Raw genomic sequence first — 24,249 nt, forward strand, 5'->3', positions numbered from 1 at the left:
TTTGCTTTCTGTATAGTTTTTTGGCTGGCTTATAAGCGTGTCTGGATTTTTGTTCTTTATAAAAAAAAAATAAATAAAAATCCCCAAATCAGGATACAAGTAACACCGGGAAAAAAAAAAAAGGCAGAAAGAATTTTCCAGAGGTCTTATAAAAGTTTGGCCACAGAGATGGATCTATTTGGATTTTATCTCCTTTTATAAAAAGAGAAAGTTTTTTTTTTAGCCCCTCTGAGCCACACTGGCCCTTCTATAAATTCATCTCTGGCAGGGATTTCCTCCCTTCTCTAAAAGTGAAATGCTTCTTTTCCTAGGACAAAGGCAGAGAACACAATACCTCTGGGTTACTCTGTCCCAAAGCTTTTTCTTTATTTTTTTCCTCACATTTTTAGCAAGTCCTTAGAAAGGTTGGCTTAGAATCCATATAAATCAATTGTTTAATTAACATACTTCCAAGGACCATAGGAGCACATATTAATTACATTTCTGGTCTTCTGTGATTATTGTACACTTTCATCCACTGAGGTCTGTATACAGGGAATGTCCCCAGAATAGCATAAGGGATTACAGAAGGGCTTTCTCTATTCTCCACTAAGTAGTTACAGTGAAAATCTTGTTTATGGCCAAAGAGATGACATGCTTTCACATAAAGCCAATAATTCCTTATAAATGTAGTTGAACTCTCAACAGTCTAATCCAAGACTCATTATTAGTAAATCATCTATTTACTATTTATTTTATTTTTAAATTTAAAAATCTATTTTATAATCTAATAATAATATTATAATTATTATAAATATATATATTTATTATATATAATATAAATATTTATAATTATATTATAAAATTATAATATTTATTTATATAATATTAAATGATATTTAATATATTTTTAAAATATTTTTTTAAATAGACTATTTTATTTTATAAAACTCATCTATTACAGTAAATATATATAGATATATATATATAGTGGGTGGAAGAATTGTCACCAAGAATTCAGTAAAAATAGTAATATGCATAGTTCTTAGTTTATACCCTTTCCTCTGTTGCTATGCTTACCTTTCTACTGCCCTTCTTGATCCTAATTATAGGTGGTTTCATTATAATGGTGGTGGTGGGATGTTACAGTGAGCCATCAGCATCTGGAGTCCTTTGCAGGGAAAAATCTGAATGTAGAATGTATGGCTCCTTTATGGATGTTAGATACTATTTCTGTTTTCTCTTTGTTACTCCTAAAGACAGCTTTGTCTTGCTGTGGTCTGGACTTATTTAACTGACCACTGGAGAGTTGTTCATAGCTGTGTGATCACCTGTGTCCAGCCTGTGTCCCATCTCTTCTAATCCTATACTGGTACTCGACTGCACCCCATCCTGTGTTTCCTGTTACGAGGACACTCCTGGTATGAGCTTTCATACCAGGCCTCCATTTCTCTGCATGGTGGCATTATGCTGCAGATTTCACCCTAGAAAAACTGCTTGTTAGTGTCATCTGTATGAAACTATGATCACACCATACAAAGATAAACCGAAATTGTCTGTAGCTGCTTGGTCAATTAGAAAGACACTGGTTACAGCTGAACCAAGGAAACTGTCACCTGTTATTACCCATGCCAATACTGCCTGCTATGAGGGCTATGGAGTAACAAAACTCAAGTGGAAAATACTCTAGAAATTCTGTTTTTTTTTAATAGATTATAATTGTGTTATAGAATATAATAAGTTTATGGAATTGTCATCTGGTAGAGCATACTTTAAACTATACTGGCCTTGGTTTTTAGGAATCAATGACAATGCCTATAGGATTATACTTTAAAATAGAAAAAAAATACATCTGTTTATGTTTTATTCCTCTCTGAAGATACTCATGTGACTTGCTTCATGACGAGGTATCTGTGGTCTGATGAATTCCACACTGAAAAGAAGACAAGCGATATATGGTATTTTTAAAATTTTTTGAAACTCTAACTTCAATACTTGTACTAGTGTGTTTTTCATCCTGGTATATTCTGTGGAAATATTCTGAAGGAGGATGCTTCTTGAAATTTATATTACATTTATTGAACAGCTGTACAACATACTAATGACACCTTTTCAGGATCTTTTTTGTTCTTCTTTGTCTTCTGATAGCAAAGACAAGGGAACCCTTCCAACCCACCCCATCCTATGGCTCTGTAACAAATAGTCTCAGCATGCTGTAGTACCCAGTGGGTCACAGTCCCGGGGCCGATGGCCCCCTGCGGGGCTTCCTCAGGCTCTTGCAGTGAGGGCGTTGGGGGTGTGGGCCAGGTCTGGGTGGGCATCCTGCCTTTCTGGGTAAACCAAGAGGCCACACGCCTATGGGACACAGGTGGGTTTGCGAGGTGCACCCACATCTCCTGGGGAGGTCCCCAGGGGATGCCAAAGCATGGTCCCCAGTCCCCCATGGGCGCTGAGCTTACCTGGCTCCATGGTGCTGTGAGGGCTCTGGCATCTGCTGGGAGAAGATAAACAACGAGCAGTTGGTAGACCAGAATTGCTTACAGTCAATTCACATAACAGAAGTGTTTGTAGAGATCCTGATTTTGATGTAAGATGTTTACCTTGGCGGCAGGCAATTCTGAACTTGACGCTGTGCAAATTTTCTGTCTCCCAACAATAATTAACTTTTTCATTTTTTTTTTCATAGCACTCCCTTTTCCATGTTCATTTCAAACCTGAAAAATGTTTGCTTCCAGAACAACTCTATTGAGTATGTTGTGTGAGCCTTATGATATTCGAAATGATACAGTACTATAGTGACTGTATTTCTTTTAGTGTCGTTATTAAAAAGCAAACCATCTTCCAGTGTTAGTCTTACATTTCTAAACCAAGAGCACAAGCAACTTCTGCCATTAACCTAAAGGACTTTGAATAGATAGATGGGTGTCTGGAGTGACTGCTGTAATGAAACAGAGGAGTTCAAAAAGTGATCATGTCTTATGTCTTCAGCTGGACATTTTCACCAGTTTCATTTCCTGCTTTTCACATTTTATTTCCCCTTGAGTGACATCTGAATCCAAGACAACTTACCATGTTAAAACAGACTCTGAATTGAGAAAAATGAATTCAAGTTATAGGCTTTATTCAAGCTTTTTAATTTTTTAAAGGATTTAGATATATCCTTTCATATTATGTATTTTGTGAAGCCTTCACATTGCAAGTCCTCAATCAAACCATTTAAGAATGTACTTAATGTTTAGACCCCATTAAATTCTATGTATTTCTTTAAGTACTTAAGGAATAATAGCTAAACGTGCTGAATGTTTTCAATGAAGCAAGATTTTGAAGTTTTCTAATGATCAATTTCTAACTGAAGACACAAAAGCTGTAAACTGAAGTATTTTTAACCATCTTCCAAAGCTTTTGTGAAAAGTGTGGCATGTTGTATTATTTAAATTTTGGTGTCATTTTTGTGGGTTATTAGTAGGGAAAAAAATTGCACCTAAATATTACTTGAAAAAAGTACGATCTTTTTACTTTTTTTTTTTTTTATCACTACTAGTACATTTTTCTCCCTTTGGTCGTAATACTGCAATATTGCATTATATATTTTAAATATGTTCCTTTCCTAGTTTACTGAACATTGACAATTTTATTTCCAATTTTTAAGGCTGCACATACATTTTTCATTATTGGAATCAGGAAATAGGATCTCACAGGGTTTGTATCTCACATGAGACACAATGTCAGATCCTGTGCACTGATGTACGGTCTCAGAGTGTTTTGTTGTTTCAGGGAAACATATATGTCCTATCCATCTGTACCCATCACCTTGCAATTTTTCTACTGCTAATAAAACTAGTTCAGATAAAACTAGTTCATATTACTCAATAATCTCAGTGGATTTACCAGTAAAATTCCTGATGTTAACTGTTCAGTGATCTAATGGTTTAAAGGGCTTTCAGCATCAACTCTGGCTCCAACTAGAAAATGCATTTTGTTTCATCTTCACTGTTACGTGGAATGCAAGCTAATATAAAGCATTTACATTTTTTTCTCCATGACCCTTCCTTGTATAGAAGAAACTGGGAGAAAATATCACCCATATAATTAGTTTTTGCAGCAGTTTATCTGGCTGTTATTTGGCTTCCACAGTAGGGTTGTTCCTCCCCCCTTCCCACGTCTCCCCCCCCCCCCCCAGCCTTGCATATTCATTCTTGTTCTCCATGAAATGGCATTGCTCTTAATTTGCATTGGCAAATCAGAAGATTTTTGCAGTTTTGACTACCATGCATAATACAGCAGGCAAGATACTTGCCATATCTCTACTAAAAAGCCTGTACCATGAGTTTAATCATGCTATATAATTGCTAGGCTTAATTTGAAAATAATTGTTCACAGCAATTAAGTAAATGCCCAATTTCATTAACAGACTTTGTAATTAGAAAGTACAACATAAAAGTGCTAATGTTGCTTCATTAGGCTTGAATTACTGTTTCTAATACTACTTTTTTACTATCTATACAATTTCTTCCTGCAGCAGAATATCAATGTAATGACTGGTACTAGATTAGTAACAAATTTCCTGGTGTAACGCATTCATGTCCCAGTCAACTGTGCAATGATTTAGTAGAAGAGGCATATCAATGTTGTTTTTTTTTTAATTATTATTATTTTATTTTAAATATAGTCTGCATCTTAAAGAAATATGAAATATAGCAGTTTTTAAACAGGGATGTAGGAGTTCATGGCTTTGAATAATAATAAAATCGTTTTCCAAAATTTAATGTGTCTTAAGATGTGTTGGCTAATTCCTATATAAGAATCTTGAATGAGAAGTAAAACGATAGTAGACACAGCTATGAATAAGATACAGTGATGACAAATGTAATTATGTCAGTGTCATGAGCTAATGAGATGTCATTAATAGTCTATAACTGTCAGAGCTATTGTTTCCGTTGGGACATTGAGGGATCATTTCACTTTTTTACCACATAAATATGATTGTATTCTAGAAGAAAGAAGTATGTCTGCATTTCAGTCAAGATGTTCCAGACTTTGGTGTTAACAAAATTGATGAAAAGCTGGTGATAAATAGTGGTCACATTAAGATGATTATGAATAATAATAATAATGCAATAAGATTCAAGATAATGTATAAGATTTAAGTGATGTATGAACCCTTATGCTTTTTTTTTTTTTGTAGAAATTATTAAACACTGCCTTCCTGCCCAGACTATCATCCCTCACTAGAGGTCATTGCATTCCTTTCTGCTTATAAAATTTTTGGTATTCAGCAGCTTCATCATGCCCTGTAGTGGATAAAGGAAAATATAGGAGATAAAGCTGCACATAAAAACAATAAGGAGAAAATTAAAAGGATGTAGCAGTACATAAAAACAAGAAATAAAATAGTCCTTGCTTGTCTCTGCGTTAGCTGCAAGCTTTTTCTCAATTTCATTTATTTTTTTTCTCATGCTGTCTCTTGCTTTAAATACAAGTGATAAAAATAGATTAGCAAGAAAAACAGGTCAGTTTCTTTCTTGTGAAAAACCAGCCAGTCATCTCATGTTCTGATCATTAGTAGCTATTTGTAGGTCTAGCAACTTTTATGTAATTATAGATTTTAATGTCAGTAAAAATATGCATATTAGGATTTATTTATTTATTTATTTATTAAAATTTCACAGCATATTGTCTTATTCATGCATACATATGTATGTAGAAATAGTCAAAGCTCATAAGTGATCAAAGAATAATTTTGATGTACTATTCTCTATCCAAAGATACTAAATCCAGACTGTATGTATGGACTATGGCCCACTGTAGAGAAAAAGATAAAAGTAGAATCCATCAAGAGGAGTTGGAGACAATTTTCAATACTGAATGACAGAGCCAGACTCTCCTTGGTACTGAATGGTTATACATCAGAAAATAAATGTTTCAAATTGCAACTTGGCTGGCTTGTCTGGACATTAGAATAATTATTTTCAGTAACAGTGTAGGGCAAGTTACCCATGGAGGGTAAGGCTCATCCTTGATGAGCTGGATGAGCTTCAGTGCTCATCTAGACAAAAGTATAACTGTCTCTGTCTAATGTTGGCAGTAGTTCTTCTAAGAAGTTAGACTAGATTGCCTCAAGAGATCCTCCCAACCTCCATTTCTAGATCCTGTGATATGGTAATGTACACAGTGCTTCAGAAGGGATTTCACTGACCCTTCATGCAGATACAATATCATCTTTAACATCCGACTTGTTATGCTTCTTAAAAATGACAAGATACCACAACAGCAGGACATGTTTATCTGATTGTATAACAGGACCCTGAAGTTCTCTACAACCCTACTGTATTTCAGCATGCAGCTTTAGAAGGCCAGTGCTACATTTTTGGGTGTTCCTATCCACATGACTTTGAATTTAACTCTATTAAAACAGTAGATTGCCCAAATAAGCCCAACTTGGTAAGATGTGTACTAATCTGCAGACTGCATTCTCCCCATCAGTTCACACAGCTATACCGATTTGGGGGAATAATAAAAACTAATCATAATGGCATTAAACTGTTTTCTCAAGCACAGATTATTATTATTATTATTATTATTATTATTATTATTAATTAATTAATACTATTATATAATAATAATAATCACAGGATCACAGAATCGTCTAGGTTGGAAGAGACCTCCAAGATCACCTAGTCCAATCTCTGACCTAACACTAACAAGTCCTCCACTAAACCAAATCACTAAGGGCTACATCTAAACGTCTTTTAAAGACCTCCAGGGATGGCAACTCAACCACTTCCCTGGGCAGCCCATTCCAATGCCTAACAACCCTTTCAGTAAAGAAGTTCTTCCTAATATCCAACCTAAAGCTCCCCTGGCGCAACTTTAGCCCATTCCCCCTTGTCCTGTCACCAGGCACGTAGGAGAACAGACCAACCCCCACCTCTCTACAGCCTCCTTTAATGTACCTGTAGAGAGCGATGAGGTCTCCCCTGAGCCTCCTCTTCTCCAGGCTAAACAAGCCCAGCTCCCTCAGCCGCTCCTCGTAAGACTTGTTCTCCAGACCCCTCACCAGCTTCGTTGCCCTTCTCTGGACTCTCTCAAGCACGTCCATGTCCTTCTTGTAGCGAGGGGCCCAAAACTGAACACAGTACTCAAGGTGCGGCCTCACCAGAGCCGAGTACAGGGGGACAATCGCTTCCCTAGACCTGCTGGCCACACTGCTTCTTATACAAGCCAGGACGCTGTTGGCCTTCTTGGCCACCTGAGCACACTGCTGGCTCATATTCAGCTGCCTATCAACCAATACTCCCAGGTCCTTCTCTGCCAGGCAGGAGAGATATGAGGCAGGAGAATAATGTGATTGAATAGAAAGCTCTCCTGAAAGGCCTCAGTAAACTGGATAATGATTCTCCACTTAAAGTAAGTTTTTGAGAGCTATCAGTTAAACACCTTTTAAACTGTAAGTTACAGTTATTTTTGTAGTGCTGTTTGTTGTTGTTGTTGTTGCTCTTTTCCTTTCACCCTCAGAAGTCTTACAATTTATTTTTACATGTCTAGGTTTATTGTTTTAACATAATTGTCTTTATCCATGGTTTGACATTTTCATGTGAACATGCTGATCCCTCTTATTCACATCAGGTTATGTGATACTCATATACCCACCTCAGGAGACATAACAATCTCTAAATGCAGGACTCTGGAAACATTCCTTATCTTCGACTCTGCTGCAGCAGACCTACAACTTTTTTTTTTCTTTTTTTTTTTTTTTTCCTGAATCTGTGTAAGTGGATGGGACCTTCCGAGATGCTAGAAGGGAGTTATGGCACTGCTGTGGGAATATATGAACTCCCAGTTGCGTGATGCAGGTTATGTGTGTGTAGGGAGATCCTGAAATGGGATCAAAGTTTCACTAAACACAAATCCGTTGCTTTTTCAATTAAACCTCTAGGTACAGTTTATAACACCTATTTTGTTCTAAAAGGCTTATTTTCCATAAAACTGTAAAGTTTGTTGTTGCTATTTTGCACTTATTTCCTGAAAATATCCTGTACCAGTCTTTCTGTGTTTTTGCCTAGAATTTGTGTAAGACTTAACACAATTATGAGAGCAATGAAGTCTGTATTCATTTTTAAAAATACTAACACAGTTGGTTCTGTATGTGCATACACGTAACTCAGCAAAGTACTTTACAACTCAGCACTTTACAACCCACATAAGTAATTCAGAATTTACTCTCATATTCTATCGGTCCAATATATTTAGCCTTTTTTAAAATCATTGCAAGAAAACGTGTACCACTCTGAACAATGCCCTGCCTATACAGGAGCTAAATTTATACATTAACTGTTTATAGCCGTAGTTCAGTCAAATGTGGTTGCACTTCCAGAAAGATCTGGATTTGAATTAATTACCAGAACGTAAAAAGATTCCTTTCTTCACTGCATTTGTGCAGTTGGTCCTTCCTCCGTCATGAAATATAAATGTTCTTCTGCTACCTCATCTACATTTGTCACTGTCTTCCTTAAGATGCTTCATACTCCCTGTTGTTCAGTACCTGGGGCTTTTGCAGTTTTTTTTTTTTTTTTTTTTTTTTTTTAGATTCATTCTTTATTTATAGGCTTGTACAATGAAGAAAAATTAAAAGCTGTTGCTGTACAGAACTTATAGCTTAGGTCTGCAGTGGGACCTGTAGACGAGTTCCTTTGCCTCTGGCTTTGAATTTCTAAGAACCATGTAATAACTTAGGGATGTGTCAAAAAAAAAAAAAAAAAAAAGAAAAAAGAGAGAGAGAAATAATTGTCTGTCCATTTTTATAGTAGTTCTTCTAGTCATGCTACTTCAACTCTAGGTATAATCAATGCTAAACAGTAGGTATATCACCTTTTTGACAAGAAGAATTATCATTTTGAGAGATGTGGAAATGGGAAGCATTTTGAGGTTCACACTGACTAATATGAAGCATGCTGAGAATTCAGCTAAGAGAAACGTATTCTGAATTTCATTAGGATACTGTCTCTGCTTCATAATACTTTAAGACTGTCTGAATTAGGATTGACCAAATTTATCTCAAACTTCCTAATGAGTTTGACAGTTTTTTCCTTGGTTATTATTTCAGGTGATTGTCTTGACTGAGTTGTCTCCTGATCATACATTATTTTATTCTGAAATTTGTATGCCATTTTAGTAACTAAGAGGTTAGTAACTTATAAACCATAGAGTTTGTTCACGGTATGTTCTATGAAGCAAAATAAAGTCAGGATTTGCACCGCTGTTGCTATTTTACAACTCATCCTTTCATCCTCAGAGAATCTTAGCTTTTTGGTAGGTCTGATATTGTAGATATGAATCCTACACGTATTTTCAGAGGTGTCATCCTGTCTGGTGCACATCTGGTCCACCTAAATTAAGAAAGATCTAAGAAGCTGTAACGTTAGTTGCTGAGTTTAAAGGCCCATTTACCACTGGGCTTCTAACGGGCAGCTGCAACTGGCTTGAGAGGTATGATGAATCGTGTCTGGTTTGTGTGTTTGTTCTCACCTTGTATATCAGTTTTTCTTTTTAATATTATTATTATTATTAAAAAAAAAAAGACCAGGTCAACAAGAGAGAGAAGATTTTGTCTTTCCTTGCATGTACTTGACATGTTCAGGAGACAAAAGATTAGGTGATTGAGACAGAAGAAAAGAGCATGCAGGATAACAGGAAAGCAAGAAATTGCAGAGAAGAGTAGGCAGCAACTGCGTGTTCAGGACTGTGTAATAATGTAAAGAGAAAATGTCTAATGACCAGTGGGAACTTCATAACGAGTTTTTCGCAAAACAAAACCATTATCTTCAGTCAACCCCGGAAGCAAAAAACTAAGGAGGGGAAATTTGTTCATAAGCACCCCCCCCCACTCCCCCCCCCCCATTTCCATTCATCCTATCTATGGCTATTCTGTGCTACCCAGTCATTTTTTTAATAAATCATTTGAGTTTACATTCAAGTAAAAGAAGGTTTCTGCATTTGAAAATCCTTTTGGTGTTCTTGAGGAGGTCAGAACAGAAGCACTCAAACTTCTGGCTAGGGTAGCTCCAACAACAAGAGATGTATCTTGCTCTGTGTCATAGCATACACAATTTTTGTAGGCTTCCCTGAGCAATAGGTGAACACCATACACTCTGAAAAATTAGGCCTCGAGAATCTTCATTTTACACATATGCTCTCTGATGGTCTTCCAGAGAAAGAAAAAGAACATCATTCTGGCTCAGATTTTGTTCAGTTCCTGTGACATCCCCCTTTGGAAGTTCCTGTTTGAAATGAGCTGATGTTTCACTGGCCTTAAGCCTATAAACTTTACTTATTAGCTAAATGTGTCATTTATATATTACATTATTCTAGCCTCTATTGAGCTTTAGAGGAATGAGTAATACAAATTATTTTTAATTCCCTTTAACTACTTTTAATTAATACTGTACTATGCATGACCAAATATCAGCCAGGGTACACACACCATTGTGCGCATGTGAGAAAGGAAATTTATTTTTATCTTTTATTTCCAGTGAAAAGCTGCCTGCTCATCAGCAACTTGTTTTGATAGGTTTTGTAGCTACACATTGACACTAATGAAAACATAAAACACGAAGAGTTATTCAACTCTTCCTAGCTAGGCTAAGAAAACGTTTATATGATAAAGTTTTCGATGCTACAGTTCATCTTTTGTAATGTCTTGTAAGAGGAAAACAGAAAGCTGCACAACTTATTCTTTATGTTACTGAGTTTAAACAGCCTTCAGGGTCTGATCTTTCTAGAGCTCTTAGACTGTTGCTATTCTTTTGTCTCTGCTGTTTTTCATAACAGGCAAGGCTTTTCTTTTAGAAGTCCATCAGCCTCTTGCAGAGCTTATTTTTATCCATATATTTGTTGAAATCTTTATGTCCTGACACAAAACTTAGGATAATTATCATATCCTAAAGTGTTTATCTTTCAATCTCCCTTTTTGTGCATTTTCATTTACTTATTCATTATTTTCTCATTTTGAAACTTTAAAATATAGGTCTTACTGTGTCTCTGTAGTCGGTCTGTGATTGCAGCTGAGATTCAATGTCAATGTCAGTGACCCTACAGAACTAAAATTGCAGCTTTTATCTTTCCTTTAGACAGTTTGCAGTGGTTTTTTTTCTTTTTTTTTTTTTCCTTTCTTCTCTTAGGCCTCAGCCTATAGATTCTGTCTTACATGATTAACAATTAGTTGAGTAAAAGGGGAGTTGCAGATTCAGGCAGTGGGTATGTATAAATGCTCTCACACATCGAGTTTAAATTGCTTTGTTCTCTGTATTTTTTGACAATTCAGTCAAGGTGAACAGCATTACAAGAAAAAGAAAGGGAAAAAACCAGAAATAGTCCAGATGTTGCTTCAATGTTGAATGAAAAATGTAGAGTTTAATGTTTTCTTCTGTTCATGAATAAAAATAGAAAGAAAAGGAAAGAACCGTTCTTAGAAAAAAGATGCAAGAAGAATATTGCTTAGTATTTAAACATACATTCATAGAAGATGGATCTGAACGTAATTTACTTCTCTTATTTGCATGAAATTTCAGTTTGGGCGCCAGGAAGATATTTTATGATTCCTTTTTTTTTTTTGGATGTGTCATTCGTCATCTATGTTACAGAGAGCTATTTATTTATTTATTTGTTTTCCTGAAATCCAGTACTGTTAAATGATAAATTTTAGAGGGGGAGGAGAATGTTCTAATTTTGGCAGTTAACAAAGTTTTTCATTTTAAGGTTTATTTTGGAACAGGAAGGAAAACTGAATTAAAAATAATTTCTCTTCTCAGGGCATCAGTGTAAAGCCATTGAACATGAATGTTTTGTCCGGCAGAGAGGACTTTCTGAAGTTGCATGTGGTTATATATGAAATTGGTCAAGTTGTGATACATAAATCTGTCATCCGCTAGTTCGCCCAGTTTCCTTGAGGACATAGTGCCTGTTGAAACAGAGTATTTATTTTGTGCAGGGTTCTGACACATTTTTTTTTATCACTTCATTCACATTGTTTTTTATGATTATTGTAGAAAGGATTAATTCTACATCCTGAGAACTTTTTCTATATGTTTCTGGTGGGTATGGGCCCCCAGAATTGTTTAGATTTAAAGGGATCTCTGGATATTATTCAAACAAAAATATAAGTGCATCTTAAAAGGAAAAATGACAATGGCTTGAAATACTGTATTTTTAAAATAACTTGGTGACAAACAGGTTACAGCATAAACTAAACAAATTTGCCTTGAAACTTGTCCTTCCTATAAAAGTTTTGTTTTTATGCTTACATAAATATGTAAATGTGGCTTTCTGCCTGGTTATTTTTGTAGTGTGTAGATTGAAATGGTAGTTTAGAAAGACACCATTTGGGAGTTTGATGATGGACTTCTAGAAGTAGTTGTTGTCACAGATTATTGTCCTGGTTTGTGGGGAGAATAACATTGTCTGTTCTGGGATATGGTGTTATGTCACTTCCTGTATGCTTTCTTATCTGCAGGTAATTCTACATGAGTTGGCTGTATTGGCTTTTTTTTTGTGCAGTAAAGTCTCACTGAGTTGGGTTTTTAAACCGTTTTCCTACCAAGTCATATCAAGATTCTGTTCTGTCATAAGCTGCAGATCGTGTCATTTCTCTGTCCTTCACATTTTCAGATGGAAGAAACCCCTTCCAAACCTAACTACCCTCAATTTTAATTCTCCAGACATCACCTCTTTTGTCTTTTCCATTTCCTCTTCAGATGTGGCAGGTGTTGGAAGACCGATAATGATTCTATTCTTAATCACCCTGCCAAATATGCTGGGCCTGTGAGAAATACAGGGGAAAAAAAAAAAAAAAGAGAAAGTTATTGTTTTTTTCTTTGGTTTCCATGGTAGCAAAGAGAAAAGTTCTCAGCTTCCAGTTCCCTTCCCTCTGGCTTCTTCCCACTACCAGGGAAACTGTATGTGGGTTACTCCTTTTCCAACTTAGCACTTCTGAATTTTGGTGCCCTATTTGTTTGTATAATGGCTGAGTTAACTTGGCTTCGTTAAGACAGCCTGGCTGCAGAGAGACTTTGAATGGTACAGAAGTGCACTTAGGGAGCTTAGATGACTCAGGACAGGGACAGCACTTCTATAGGAATGTCTTTTCTCAGACCACTTAAATCTGACCTGTGAACATAGAAAACAGAAAATATACCCTAAAAGAATGAGAATACATTAGCAGGATATACAGCAATACTGTTATATGCAAGTACAACTGGACTGGAAAGGCACCTGTAAAAGGGCAGCTCTACTATGTCAGAACCAAAGCAGAAGACCTCTGTGCCTGAAATCCCATGTTAGAGTTCTATGAATGAAAAATTTGCTGAGCAGTAAGTTGAATTTTATAATTATTTTCTTCAGAATAATAAGGGTTAACATTGTTCGTCATCTCTTGTATCTGTTTCTGTGCATTTATATTTGTATGCCATGAAATGCCCCCTAAAAGTTTACTGCTAAATTGCTATTCAGGCCATCTGGTAAAGTGGCTGCATCAAGTGCTATCAAACATCTCTTACAAAATGCTATGACAAAAAGCTGTGGAATATACCTCATACAGTGCTGACACAATACTATGAAATGTACCTCATAAAATGATATGAAACCTGTACCTTCTAGGGCACTGATCAAACTGTGAAGCAAATTAATTTAAATTGTACCTGGTTTTACAGTACTCTAATATATTTACTTAGAAAGTAGTGTAGAGCTCCCAGGTGGAAGGAAAAGAGGAAGGACAGCTCAAAGTCATCATTTTGATCACATTAATAAAAGAAGAGGCATGACAGGGTGGTTGTCTATGAGTAAGGTGGACCAGGAGTTAGGCTGAGTAAGAGAACATTGTAAAAAATATTGTTCCTGTGAGAATATAAACCAGTTCCTCAGGCTGACCTAAATGCTATTTATCCTCTTCAAGGTAGAGAAGAATAACCTTAAAAATACTTGTGTCTATCAGGATGCTTCATTTGACAAAAGTTAGCCAATTTGACTTTTATTTTTAATATTACACATAGAAAAATTATGGGTAACAGCACAAAAGATACTAGTTCAGAGTTTCTTCACAAAGCACAGTGCCTATGTAGCCTCCTTAGAGTCTGTTTTTAGATTCAAGAGTTGGGAAAAATGACTTTTAAGAGGGATCTCATTAGTGGAATGGTAATGGTATTAAGCATCTTTGGATTTGATTGTTCCCATGTGCACTGCTCACAATAAAATACAGCTTGATGGTTACATTCCAGGTCAAAATGCTCCTTTACTTCTCTTTATATGAGCATGTGGAATAAGCATTTCCATGAGGTTTAGACTTTATTATCGGCTTCTGAGGAGCTTTCTCTCCCTTATTCTTGGCTAGGTGTCCTAGGTGCCACTCCTCTGAACTATTCAATTGTAAATGGCATCATTATTCCTGCAGTTACTGTTAAAGGCTTCCTGGATATTTTTCTCTCTCCGGAAAGAAAAGTGACCCAGGACCTCTGCTGATCTCCAGGCAGTTGCGTGACATGTCATAAACATGAATATTATCTCTGTCACAGGAAAAAAGTATTGCTCAGTTCACATGATTTATACTAAATCAGGATTGAAGCATTTACTAAAAACACATAATTAATCAGCTGTGAGTGAACTGCGCCTTCAGGATGAGTGTCAGTCATACACCACATAGACCACAATATTAAACACTGAGGAGTTGTTTAAGAACACCTACAGATCTGTAAGCACACTTCTATACCTAATCCCCCAAAGCAGTCCTGCACATGCAGCGTTACAGGCCTGCCCCTGTGTGCTGTGGGTAATTAGCACCAATTGGCCTCCATGTTAGCTCACCCCATGAGCCTCTGTGCTCCCACAGGAGCGCCAAACACCAGTTGAGGCAGTGTTCATGTCAGTAGAGATCCCCACGTTAGTGTTTTATTATATGTTTGCTATGATCCCTGAAGGTTACGTGAGTTGTAGTAGGCCGTAAGCCTGTTAGCGTAGGTAATCAAATACCACTTAACTGTCTGTCTTTCTATATTAACCCACCAATATGGCCAAAAAAAAAAAAAAAAAAAAAAATTGCCTGAAAGCCTGTCCTGTGTAACTTAGTCAGATTCCCTGAGCTTTAAAGACGTGGGAGGAAGTATGCCTTTGCAGTGCTTTATACCGGGGACAAAAAGATTATATGATGTAGAGGCCCGGAAAGCTTGTAGGTGATATCATGGAATACATCAAGTCAAATACCCCAAATGCACTTGCATAATACTTAGATTTAATTTGATGATTGTCTGGGTTATCTTAGAAGGTCTTACATGTTTTTTTTTCTATTCATTTAATTTACTATTTCAAAAGGAGAAGCTTTGAGAAAGATGAAGAATGAAATCCCTTTATCTGTCCTCTGACTTAGTTCAACTCTGACAGCAGCTGTACTCATCTGTTGGGCTTTAACCAAGAGGAAAGAGCTATTGAAGGGAGAAGGTGGTTCTGTCTGCTGAGAGCGCTGACAAGAATGCCAACTGGGATGCAGCTTTCTGAGCCAGTAACTTCAAAGAGAACTGTGCTTTCATTTCAGTGCAAGTTAGGAATGCGTAGCTAGCAGTTCTGCAAAGGTCTGTGCCTTGGCAGTGCCCTAAGTTAGGTTGTGCCAAGTGTTGTCAGCATCAAAAAGGTTCAAATGTGTAAGGTGTTCTTTAAGTAATTAACAGACATTTCTGTCTCAAATTCCCTCCCAGAAATCTGGAAAGGCTATATACATCCCTTGAGGCCCTTATTAGGGTAGGGCTCTAGACTTGCATGTTCCGAATCCATACAGAACACAAAAAAAAAATCAAGTTGCTGTCAGAAAGGATACAGAGTAGATGTGTATAAGCTCATAAGATATTCTTCTTGAAATTGCCATCTGAAGATAGAAGAGGGAGCATATGAGCAAAGAAATCTACACTTGGTTTGTGGGAAAATGAAGTGGAATTACAGTCCTTCTTAAAGAAAAGACTACTTAGATTTAAGGCTGTCCAGCCTGAATGAAAGAGAGGATGATGCCAGGCAATAAAATAGATGTCTGTAGTTAATTTCCTTATAATGGATGAGGCTCTTTAAAATTCTGTTGACCCCAAACTCTTCCTGGTACTTATTTGTTGATGTGCTGAGGAGGGAATGCAGAAAGCCTTTTGTACTTCGAATCTTGTGGGGCTGTTTTCAACTCTGTCATTGTGTCTATCTAGAAGATACTTGTCTCCCAGACAGACTTGTCCTTTTTATCACAGTAATACTTAAAGAATCAATCAGGGATCAAGCGCCATTGTGTCAGACAAAGACAATCCATGCCCTGAGGAGCAATTGTCTGGATATCACAGTGGTCTTATTCTCTGTAAGGACACGAAGAACCATTATTCAGTATTGTAATTATTACAGAGAGCAGTAACTGAAAAATCTGCTTTAGCCATGGCAGAGCTTTTCAGCTTGTTGTCCTCTCTCTCCAAAGGACATGAGATTTAGATCAGACAATCTATACAGGCTCTTTGCCTGTGGCCTCAGGAGATGATCTATGGATGTGGAAAATTCAAGAGAAGAGATTCATAAGCAGGGGAGAAAAAATTTTGGTATATGTATAAATGACATGTTTTAAAAGTGCCGAATGAATGTCAGAAGATATGACAAATACTTGGGCTTTAAAACATTTTAAAGTTCTAAAAGTAGTGCTTCATATGAAAAATATATTTTGGAATATTATACTTGAAAAAAAATGATAGTGTGTTGAAAAAGAGGTCTAGTCACGCTATTAGTTCTTATGTGTTTCTACATGAGAATAGCTAGTTATACACCATAAATGTTAATGACTAACAAAATTATTGTATTGGTAAGTGGCAGAATGTATTTAACACAATGAAGGATAAGAACAAAAAAGAATATGACAATTAGCATTCCTTAATGTGTTACTAATCTTCCTCATTTATGCTTTTATTGTTAATAACCGCAGCTTCACAAATTGAATATCAAACAACTTTATATTAATTAAATGAAAAAAGAAACATTGTTAGATTAATTAGTCAATTCTTGTATAAATAGGGACTGGAAAAGTATAATTTTGTGGTATATTGTCTTAAGAAATTCTTTGAAGTCTGAAGGGCCTTCTCCTGAGGTGCTGTATCAAGAGTATATAAGTTTGTAGCTCTGACACATAAATTCATAAGTGTAATGGAAGCAAATTCAACAGTTGTAATATTGGCCAAAAATCTGTACTGTGGCAGACTAAATGTACAAGCATAAGTACACTGTCAATGTTTTCTATCACAGAAGTTGAAAATTATTAAAGAGATCATGAAATATGATATAATTTAAAGTTGCATGATGTGATGAAAGCAAATTTTGTCACTGTCAAAGACAGCATTCAGGTTCCTGTATTCTACTTATTACTTAGATTAATTGATTCCTATACAATCTAGTATTGAAGTGGAACATAACTGGTCCTCCCTGATTGTGGAGCATGTCCGGGCAGTGTTTGGTCTTAAGTCCTCAGAAGGCTACAAGGTAAATGCACAGTGTATGCACTTTGCGTTGACTCATTTCAGTGACCTTTACCAAAAGAGTTGTTAGGCATTGGAATGGGCTGCCCAGGGAAGTGGTTGAGTCACCATCCCTGCAGGTCTTTAAAAGACACTTATATGTAGAGCTTAGCAATGTGGTTTAGTGGAGGACTTGTTAGTGTTAGGTCATAGTTTGGACTAGGTGATCTTGGAGGTCTCTTCCAAACTAAATGATTCCGTGATTCTGTGAAAGTGCTTTAACACTTCAGTTTAACAGGACAAGTAAATGACTTTTTCAAGTTGCTGTGGGTCTCAAGGCTGTAATAAGTAATAAAAGGAATGGATGTAAAAAAATAAGCTTGTTGATTTCAAGAGAAATCCTGAAGTGTCATTTAGGAAACGTGGATCTTGTCTAAGGAGTTGTGGCAAATGGATTTTACTCAAATAGGGTTGCAGAATACAAACGTAAAAAGAACAGAAAAGCTATTGTGAGTGCTACACTGTTTAAAATTATACAGCACAAAACCTTTGTTATTACTAGAACAAATTCTCTTTCTGCTCCACGTGCCTTGGTAAATGGGATTCCCATGTTCTTCTTAAATGGATGTTGAAAACATAAGAGTGCTGACTTGATAAGAACTCTCCCCCACTTACCCGCGCTCATACCCACCCACCCACACAAGCTGGGAAGTGTCACATAGTGTGAGGCATTAGTTAACTGTGTGGCTACTCTGTTACACGTCTTGAGCTTCATAATCATGGACACTGATGCTTTTATGGCCTTGTATGCTCCTGATTAGTCTGGAGTGAAGCAAAAGGATAGCATCTGACCCATCATGAAGGGAAAGCTGATGGGTAGATCAAACCAGAACCAAGGCATTAACAAACTGCAGCAGCTTATGAGACAGTATATGTTGAAATAAGTATGAATGGTGTCACGTTAAGGGGTGTAGCCGATTAACCATTACGGGTCTGGTTGGATTCAGGATACTGAACTATCACAATCACAGATTCACCAATAACTCATTAACTGATATGGGTCTGGTCAGATTCAGAGCACTGAACTACCATGGTCACGGATTCACCAGTAATGTATAACCGCCCTTACTCTAGTCACATTCAATGGGAACTATCACGGCTAGGAACAATGCAGTTAGGTGCAATTTATTACAGCAACAGGTACACAGGTTCTTTGGATTGCTGGTGATAGTTACTGTCTGCAAAAGCAAGCTAGCATGCATGAAATACACAGGTGCACAGCCTGGACATTAACACGTTAAAAGGCACAAAGACTGTAAAGAGATTTCTAAGTTTCCGCGGAGACACACAATATAACCAAGTGTTCAAATCTCACCCAAAGGCGTCCCAATGGGGGGGAAGAGAGGCTCAGCCCGTCAACTGATCCCAGGAGTCAGGAGGTCCTTGGGATGGTATATTCCCTCGGGATGGTATCTCCCCTGACAGTGGTATCTTCCTGGACATCCCCTCTCTCTTAGGCCAATTTATACTATTTTCTATCTTTTAGGTGGAGCTTGAGTGACTCTAGTCAAGCATATCTTAGTTATGATTGGTGAAAAGTCTTCCCGTCTCTGTTTAAAGGTGTAGACTCCGAGAAATTCAGAGCGCATGCTCAGTGAGGGGTGGTCGCACCTTGGAGGTGGGTAGCTTTTGGGATGGAGGTGTGTTTTGGTATTATAATGATATTATAATGAGCAAAAGTACACTAGAGTACAGCATTTGTCAAAACATGACAGGTCATTGGCTCAGGGTAGCAAAAAGTGCGGCTTATCGGTCTCGGTGTGCACAAGAACAATCGAGTCCCCGCCTGGTCACAGAGCCTAGCCATGACGTCTCCACTCCACTCTACGCTCCGTACTGTTCCTTAGAGCCAGCACAACAGGTTCCCCCAGTGCGATAGCATCTAAGTTTGGAAGCCTAGGGAACGCTCAGGTAATGCAGCTACGCCCTACCCTGAAAGCCTCTTCAATGCTGTACATTTTCTTTAAAATGTGAATGGTAGTTTTATTTTCCTAGTTACTTTAGGCAATTGCACCACAAATGGTGGCTGGCATTGTCAGTAGTTATTAAGGAAATCAAAGCTGTCCTCAGTCCATTCCATTTAGTCACCCTTACATTAAATACACAGCCACCAGTATATTGTCAAAGCAATGGTCTGTGAATCCTAATTTTAAATGGTAGAGACCAACAACATTACTTTTGGTCAAGTAGCTGTGACGTGGTCCACCCCTAGCCCCCTGAGAGCAATTCATCCTGGAACCAATGAAAAGAGAATTAGGGCATGTCAGAGCCAGTCTACATGGTGCAGATCCACCTTGTATTTTTGCACCCACATTCCAAACATTATAGTCACCCAGAACTTCATCATTCTCTTCTCCCTAAAGCCATGACGAGAAATAGAAGGAAACATTCAGTCTCAGCTCCAAGAATGAAGAGATGTAATTGGAAAGGGAAAGTAAGTACACAAGGCACTGTCAGACAGAAAGATATCTCTGAATTGCAAAGGAAAGGAAATTTGAGACAAAAAAAAGACCATATACCTGAGATGTACTGGAAGCTGAATGTTTCTAAAGCCATATAGTTTTGCTTGAGGTAAATATAGCTCTCTCATTTCAAGCAAATGAAATCTGGTCATCTAATATTTGAGTAAGGACTCCTGTTTAAGGATCCAAACTTCCTTAAAAGTCCCTATAATTTAAAATTGGAGTCCCGAGTCAAAGAAACACAGAACATAAATATTTAGATACACCTTTTCTATATTAAAAGTAATAAAATTTATATAAGTTTTCATCAAAAAGGAACAGAGAGCTAGGTCAAAACATGCCATGGCCTCTGGGAAAGCTGAACATGCTCAGAGATGCACTAAAAGTGTTAGCATAGGCTACAAAGTTACAGGAAACAGTCCCTGCATAGAGTTGTTAACGGTATTATAATGATCCTGAATGATTTTTTACCTTAATACTGTTCACTCAAATAAATAACAAACTCATGGGCATGCTTCTAGAAACAGATGAATCTTGATCACAGAGTGGATCAGTACTTGCACATGTCAAAATTTGAGGCTACAGATACACCTAGAAGCCTAGATCTTCGTTGCACACTGTTTTTAAAGGCACACTTGTTTGCATAGGCAGTACAGGCAGGAAGCAGCATACCCAGAAGGACTATCTTGTTCCAACCCCCTGCAATGGGCAGGGACACCTCGTATGAAACCAGGTTGCCCAAAGGCCCATCAAACCTGGCCTCGAACACTTCCAGGGATGGGGCATCCACAGCTTCTCCGGGAAACCTGTGCCAGTGCCTTACCACCCTCATAGTAAAGAATTTCTTCCTAATGTCTAATCTAAATCTACCCTCCTTAAGTTTAAAATTGTTACCCTTGTCCTGTCCTTATACCCCCTGACACAGAGTCCCTCCCCAGCTTTTCTGTAGGCCCCCTTTAGATACTGGAAGGCCGCTCTAACGTCTCCCCAGAGCTTTCTCTTCTCCAGGCTGAACAACCCCAACTCCCTCAGCCTGTCTTCATCAGAGAGGTTCTCCAGCCCTCTGATCATCTTTGTGGCCCTCCTCTGAACTCGCTGCAAAAGGTCCATGTCCTTCCTGGGCTGGGGGCCCCAGAGCTGAACGCAGTGCTCCAGGTGGGGTTTCACAAGAGCAGAGCAGAAAGGAAGAATCACCTCCCTCCCCCTGCTGGCCATGTTTCTTTTGGTGCAGCCCTGGGTACAGCTGGCTTTCTGGGCTGCAAGTGCACATTGCCAGCTCATATTCAGCTTCTCATCAACCAACACCTCCAGGTCCTTCTCCTCAGGGCTGCTCTCAATACATTCTCTACCCAGCCTGTATTTGTGCTTGGGATTGCCCTGACCCGGGTGCAGGACCTTGCACTTGGCCTTGTTGAACCTCATCAAGTTCACACAGGCCCACCTCTCAAGCTTGTCCAGATCTCTCTGGATGGCATCTCTTCCCTCCAGCATTCACCACTACCCTTCTAAGTGTCACCATCCATCCAGTTCCTTACCTACTGAGTGGTCCATCCATCAAATCCATGTATCTCCAATTTAGAGACAAGCATATCACACAGGAGTGTCAAATCCTTTGCCCAAGTTCAGGTAGATGATGTCAGTTGCTCTTCCCCTATCCACCAGTGCTGTAACCCTGTTGTAGAAGTCCACCAGATCTGTGAGGCACAATATGCCCTTAGTGAAGCCATGCTGGCTGTCACCAGTCACCTCTTTATTTTCTATGTGCCTTAGCATACTTTCGAAGAGGACCTGCTCCAGGACGTTGCTGGGCACCGAGGTGAGACTGGCTGGCCCGTAGTTCCCCAGGTCTTCCTTTTTCCCTGTTTTTAAAATTGGGGTTATGTTTCCCCTCTCCTAGTCAGTGGGAACTTCACCAGACTGCCGGGACTTCTCAGATTTAATGGACAGCGGCTTAGCAACTTCATCCACCAGTTCGCACAGGACCTGCAGACGCAACTCATCCAGTCGCATGGGCTTGTGCACCTTCAGGTTGCTTAGATGGTCTCACCTCTGATCATCTTCTACAGCGGGCAGTTCTTCATTCTCCCAGTCCCTGCCATTGCCTTTAGGGACTTGAGCAGTATGGCTAGAGCTCTTGCTGGTTGGTGAAGACTGAGACAAAGAAGTCTTTGAATACCTCGGTCTTCTCCATATCCCAGGTAATGAGGTCTGCCCTCTCCTTCCAGAGAGGGCCCACAGTGTCCCTACTCTTCCTTTTACCATTGATCTACCTAGAGAGGCCCTTTTTGTTGCCCTCGCTGTCCCTGGCCAAATGTAACTCTAATAGGGCTCTACACTTTCCTAACCTGCTCCCTGGCAGCTCAGACAATTTCTCTGTATTCCTTCCAGATTTTCAAAGATGACTTTGAACACGTGCTCAGAGGCAGGTGTACTCTATCATTAGACTGCTGTGTGGATTTGCAGGACAACTGTGGCTCTAGGTGTGTACATGTTTTAATGTGCTGTGCCCTATCGGGTTGGGGTTGTTTTTCTGTCTTTTTGGTAAGCTGATGACTATTTTCTTTTCCTTCCTTCCTTCCTTCCTTCCTTCCTTCCTTCCTTCCTTCCTTCCTTCCTTCCTTCCTTCCTTTCTTGGAGGGCTTTAAATTCTTGTTTGGCAGTTGCATTGTGAGTTGTTTTTGTCTCATGATACTTACTGCCTGGCTGTCTCAATAAAGCAGTCTGTTTTTTTTTTTTTTTTTTCCCTATATTTGGCTCTATTGCAGAAAGCAATGGAGGACAATAACATTTGTAGTTCTTGTATTAAAGTTATACTTTCAATAAAGTGATCTTATATTGAATATTTAACTATAGGGGCCTCAACTTGTTTGCACTCTCTGTGAGTAGCTGAGTGTTATTATGTGGCCCAAATGGCTATCCTGATAAAGAAAGTATATCTCTTAATAAGAAGGCAATCTCTTTTTCTAGAGAGCTGTGTAAATTAAGGCTGTTGCTAGAAAATGAATGAAAAGAAGCTATCTATTTATATATATGTTTATAGCTAAAAGTACAGAAGATCTTGATTACATAATCTGGTGAAGTATAGAAGGCAGCTATATTTCTAAATGAAGTTGAATATCTGTGTTGGGTGTATCTGGTATCCTGAAAGACAAATAAGACCATGGATCTATGAATTTGCTTTTAAGATGTATCGACATAAACTTTTTGTGAAGTATAATATTGCCAGAAATTGTGTGAAATAGTGCTTTGTTTCTACTATCTTTAGTTACCATGTCTAAGAGTTGAAGTCCTTTTGACTGAAACTTGACTATATGACATCTATGAAAACTCATTTTGACAGCTATGAAAACACAATATTACTATGGATAATGAGACTGAAATACTGAACATGCAAGAGATGTCTTATGACCTATATAACCAAATTCATGAAGATTTAGATGAAATGAAGGTAGATTGGAGAAGTACTGTAGTAGGTGAGTTGTTTTCTTTCACTACTCTTCTCAGCAGTTTTTCAGATTAACTGATGTTCTCAGACCTGTATCGAATCTGACAAAAAGTATGTTAAGAGTTGGGCTTGATTATCCTTGTGGTCCTTTCCAACTCGGGATATTCTATGATTAGCCTTTCTAAGGAAAAGGATGATGGCTATTACACATGGGTCATACTGACCAGCATACTTATCTTTTTTTTTTTTTTTAAAGGTGATTAGATGCCTAAAAGCTAGCTTTATTGATATATCTGAGTATATACATTGAAATAAGATTTTTCGATGCTTTTTAGCACTTACAGAGGCTTTCATTGTATGTATAAGTGCTAAAATCTTTTCTTGTCTCTTCTTGTATAATGAGGAGATAACTTTGGTCAAGGAAGAAAATAAAGCGAGGCCTGAACAGTGGGATAGCTGATATGTAGCTGTAGCCATTTTCTTTAGTGAATACTTTTGCAATTAAGCCTTAGCTCTGTAGCATAATGTAAGAGCCATGTCTTTGTTTCATATTTGATCGTGTTCTGGAGATGCTCTGTTGTGCTCTGTTCTCATGCTGGTGTGGGCTTCTTGACTTGTGAGGCACTAACTAGCACCAGAGTTTCCTGGAAACCCAATTATATTCAGGTAACATTAGAAACCCTGGAGGATATCTGACACTAGTGCAATCATGTCTGTCCTATGCATAGTAGTGAACACTGAAAGATGATAGAGTTTTAAGTATGTAATGTATGTTGTGTTCATACTTTCAGCGTATGGT

The 24,249-nt window shown here is 38.0% G+C and overlaps 2 long non-coding RNA genes across 5 annotated transcripts; one reads left to right on the top strand and one right to left on the bottom strand.

Moving 5' to 3' along the window:
• Nucleotides 1-875: 875 nt before the first annotated feature.
• Nucleotides 876-18,994, bottom strand: LOC310894600. Of its 3 annotated transcripts, none has more exons than XR_014580038.1 (4): nt 18,859-18,994; nt 12,700-12,793; nt 2,439-2,470; nt 876-1,912 (listed from the first exon to the last, which is right to left on the bottom strand). It is a non-coding gene; the product is annotated as an uncharacterized lncRNA (long non-coding RNA). The 3 variants fall into 3 exon arrangements; XR_014580039.1 differs by having other exon boundaries at nt 2,439-2,473; XR_014580040.1 differs by lacking the exons at nt 876-1,912; nt 2,439-2,470 and adding an exon at nt 10,953-11,935.
• Nucleotides 18,995-19,101: 107 nt separating this feature from the next.
• Nucleotides 19,102-23,472, top strand: LOC310894599. 2 transcript variants are annotated; one of them, XR_014580036.1, is made up of 5 exons: nt 19,102-19,183; nt 21,776-21,821; nt 21,903-22,203; nt 22,394-22,485; nt 23,346-23,472. It is a non-coding gene; the product is annotated as an uncharacterized lncRNA (long non-coding RNA). The 2 variants fall into 2 exon arrangements; XR_014580037.1 differs by lacking the exon at nt 21,776-21,821 and having other exon boundaries at nt 19,109-19,183.
• The last annotated feature ends 777 nt before the right edge of the window (nt 23,473-24,249 follow it).

This window comes from Anser anser (genome assembly GCF_964211835.1).
Source record: "Anser anser genome assembly, chromosome: 2".
Classification (NCBI taxonomy): domain Eukaryota; kingdom Metazoa; phylum Chordata; class Aves; order Anseriformes; family Anatidae; genus Anser; species Anser anser.